This window comes from Protopterus annectens, chromosome 2.part0, assembly GCF_019279795.1.
Source record: "Protopterus annectens isolate FY-2018-M chromosome 2.part0, PAN1.0, whole genome shotgun sequence".
NCBI lineage: Eukaryota > Metazoa > Chordata > Ceratodontiformes > Protopteridae > Protopterus > Protopterus annectens.
In genome coordinates this window covers 1,245,214,424-1,245,218,589 of record NC_056728.1, presented here as the reverse complement: position 1 = coordinate 1,245,218,589, position 4,166 = coordinate 1,245,214,424, and the positions used below count along the sequence as shown (strand labels likewise).

The following is a 4,166-nucleotide window of genomic DNA, read 5'->3' as shown; positions in this document are numbered from 1 at the left end:
TTGGACCCCATACAGTTCAGGTTTGTGAAAAGCAGATCATGCCTTTGAACCTGATAAGACTTCTTTAGTCACCAAAGCTGTAGACAAGGGTAAGGTGGTTCACACAGCGCATCAACCTCACCAAGGCTTTTGACACCACCCCCCCATTCTGGAATTATAGCAAAATAAATCCCTACATCACGATGGGTTGCCAACTGGCTGACAGAATCCACACTAAGTTGCAGACTCCAAATCCGACTTAAAACTAGTGACAAGTACCACAGGGTTCAGTCCTGGGAGCTCTCCTGTTTGGTATCTTCTCTGAAATACAGGCCAACACAGAAGGCCTCTTAACAAAATTTGCAAACTACTGCAAACTAGAGACGTGGACATCCAACAGAAGGACCTCACTGACACAGATAACCTGGTGTCAAGAGACATGGGTTCAAGCTCAGTAAATGCATAATCATCTCCTTTGGTAAAAGCTCTGTACCCATGAACTACCACATAAAACAGCAGCCTACTTAACACCAAATGTGTGATGAGAGCTTGGGACCCAGGTGGACAATAGTCTCTCCATTGATAGGATTTCCTGACTACTGTAGCGATGTGACTATGTGGCACACATCACAAAAGGGTTCTCATCCAGGAAAAAAAAAAAAAGAAGAGGTCATTGTTCCCCTCTAGCACTCAGACCCATTATAGAAACACCCCATTTGGAATGTACCAGACATTTGCAGCAGCTGTAAACAGGATATGCTGGGGGGATAGATTCCTGAGACAGGCTATACTCTGGAACAAGCTACCATCTGTGCCAGCAAAGTTCACTAGCACTCCAGGAAAAATCTTGACTGGATGGGCAATAGAAACACACCCTAGGGATCACTTGCGACTCTGCTAGACAGGGGCACAGGAAATTTCTTGGGTGGCATAAGCCAGGAAACCTTGTTGGCTAGGCTTACTCAGGCCAGTACCTACTTATGAACTATAGATTACTGCAATGACCTACCCTACAACAGATATGGGAACAAGAACATGGGAGTTCTGAACACAAACATTCCTACCGTTTTCAGTATACAATCTCAAGTTTATGGAAACAAGCCAAGCTAACCTTTGACGATTAGCCCATGTAAAGTAGTAAATGGTGTGTACTGCAACCCTGAGACATTTACTTAAGAAACCACAGGCAAGTATTCTTCTGATGCAAGGCATATTCAGATATGACACACTGTAGTGCAAAAAGTATCCTTGTGGGGAAAAAAAAAAAAACTTCTCAATTCAATGGACCCTGCCAATATCACAGAACCTCTGAAATTCACTTTACTAAAATGGGTTCAAGACATAGCTCTGAACCAGATTTTTGCAAAAAGTTTGACTGGTATGTTCCTCAAATTTGTGGTTCTTACAAATCAAAGAACTGAAAACTTTTTTTTTAAAAATGTATGCAAACAAATCCAGTTTTCCGAGGAACTTGTGTTTCTGCTAAATTTAAATACATGCCCATTTTGGGCCTTTGCCCTTATTCCCACCTTTCCTGCACTAATAGGGTGAGAAGTAGGGATGCAGCAACAAAAACTTGGTACTGCAGACTGAAGAAACTATAAAGACAAACAGCCTGACTTGTTAGTGGATTGGACCATTTTAATGCTTCAACAGATTCTGTGAAAGTAATCTAGCCAAGAAGCATACGGTAATTTAACACAGCTTTTAGCTACATGGCACAGCAGTAGCATGTCACCTCACAGCAAGTTTCTCCAGTTCCATTCTTGGGTGGAGTGCCTTCCACACAGCATCTGTATGCCCTTCCCCTGCATAGAGTTCCTCCAGGCGTTTCCTCCTACGTTTACCAAAGACATGCACCTGCATTTCTCCCTGGTCCTCCACAGAAAATTTGTTTTGTCCCAAGTCCAACGATCCTGGTAAATAAGTGTTGAATAAAAATACAGAAAAAACTCAAAAGGCAAGAGCACAAAGTCTAATTATGTTCCTCATGACAGGATCCAAAACAGAAATTCCATGCAATTCTGCTCTGGGTTTTTAGTGAGGAGTGCTCTACCCCCTCTGTGTTGGCCATTTATGATACAAACCATAAATGAGTGAAGTTTAAGGGGGGGAATAAAGATTAAAGTTAGTAAGCAAAAATTAGAAGTTATGTACTCACCATAACGTTCCATCTGAGTAGGTGTATTCATTTGTCTGCAACCTGTGGGTTATGGATCCGATATCGGATCCGAACCGGCATGGTTTTCCAGCTATGGATCCAAGCTCTCAGCTCCTCCCCTCACCCATAATGCCCTGCTCTACCCTCATGACCTCAGATCGAGTTTGCCAAAGCAACAATACCCTAAAAAGGGTAACAAGGAATATGCAGGAAACTGAAAGGCCAGGGGGATAGGAGGGCGGGATGGTTGCAGACAAATGAATACACCTACTCAGATGGAACGTTATGGTGAGTACATAACTTCTAAATCTGAAGTAGGATATTCATTTGTCTGCAACCTGTGGGACAGAGTCCCCAGCTACCTGAATCTTGGGCGGCCATCATGGAAGGATATTCCGGAGCACCGCTGAGCCAAAGGATGCTCTACCCCTAGATGCAAGATCCAACTTATAGTGGGAAATAAATGTATGAGATGAAGCCCACGTGGCTGCTGCACAAATATCATCTAGAGGAATCCTAGCCTTGAAGGCTGCCGAGGTAGATACTGACCGGGTTGAATGGGCATGAACACCCCGGTGCGGGCCTTCCTGACGCTTGATAAGCCAATAAAATGCACTGTGAAATCCAGGGACAGAGAAACTTTAGAAATTGGCTTGCCCAAATTGAATTTTGCAAAGGAAATAAACAGCTGGTCGGATTGCCTATGACCAGCTGTCCTGTTGAGATAAAATCTAAGTTGCCTGTGAACATCTAGTGAGTGTAGCTTATATTCACCTTTGTTTTCATACTTAGGGAAGAAAACAGGGAGGTTAATGGATTGATTGATGTTTGCTTCAGAAGCGATTTTAGGAAGGAAGGACGGGTTGGTCCTGAGGGAGACACGGTCTGGATGAAATACCAAGTAAGGAGGTTTAGCTGATAAAGCTTGAAGTTCAGAAACTCTCTTGGCTGATGTAATGGCTACCAAAAGGCTGTCTTGTAGGACAAAAATTTGAGATCCACCGTGGCAGCGGGCTCGAAGGGGAGCGGTCAAGGCCTGTAGGACCAAAGAAAGGTCCCAAGGAGGAACTGCTTGTTTTATAGGGGGCCTGAGAAGGAAAGTACCTTTAAGAAATGCTTTACACAATTTGGCTGACATAAGAGGATTAGAATCTTGACCAATGTGATAGTGAGAAATTGCCGCCAGTTGAACTTTGACTGTGGAACTGCTGGCACCATCATTAAAGAGAGAGGTTAGAAAATCAAGCACTACAGGGAGAGGAACCGTGAAGGGATTCAGGCCTTGCCGCTCCGCCCACACAGAGAAACGTTTCCATTTGCTTCGGTAAACCTTTCTAGTGGATGGTTTATGAGCCGCCACCAAAATAGCCTTTACCGGTGAAGAAATACCGGGAGTCCTTATCAAGAGTGGAACTGGAGCAGCCAAGCGGTCAGCTTCAGGTTGTCCAGGTTCGGAGGAGGAATGCAGGATGGATGGGATATCAGATCCGGGATGGGATCTAGAATCCAAGGAGGATTCACCGAGTGAGACCTTAGGAAGGGGAACCAGATCTGTCGAGGCCAGAATGGAGCAATGAGAATCATTCTGCAACCCACCCGAAGCTTTCTGAAGAACTTGCAGCATCAGAGGCAAGGGTGGATAGGCATACAGAAGACCGGGTGGCCAAGCATGCACCAGAGCGTCTCTTGGGGTACCTCCGGGAGGAGGTATTAGAGCGAAAAACTGTCGCACTTGGTGTTTGAGGGAGAAGCAAAAGATCGCATGAAGGGGTTCCCCACCGTGCGAATATGCGTTCCGCTACTTGACAATTGAGAGACCACTCGTAAGGGGTCAGAATGGTGCGACTGAGCTTGTCCGCTAGGATGTTGGACCGACCGGAATGTGCGTTGCTATGAGAAAGCGATTGGTGGAGATTGCCCATTCCCAAACTCTCATGGCCTCTCGACAAAGAGGGTAAGACCTTGTTCCCCCTTGCTTGTTGATGTACCAGACAACAGACATATTGTCCGATTGAATCGCAATTGT

General features: G+C 45.1%; 1 non-coding gene across 1 annotated transcript; it reads right to left on the bottom strand.

Moving 5' to 3' along the window:
• Positions 1-1,958: 1,958 nt before the first annotated feature.
• Positions 1,959-2,079, bottom strand: LOC122793858. The gene has a single exon (XR_006363576.1). It is a non-coding gene; the product is annotated as a small nucleolar RNA SNORA26 (small nucleolar RNA).
• Positions 2,080-4,166: the final 2,087 nt, after the last annotated feature.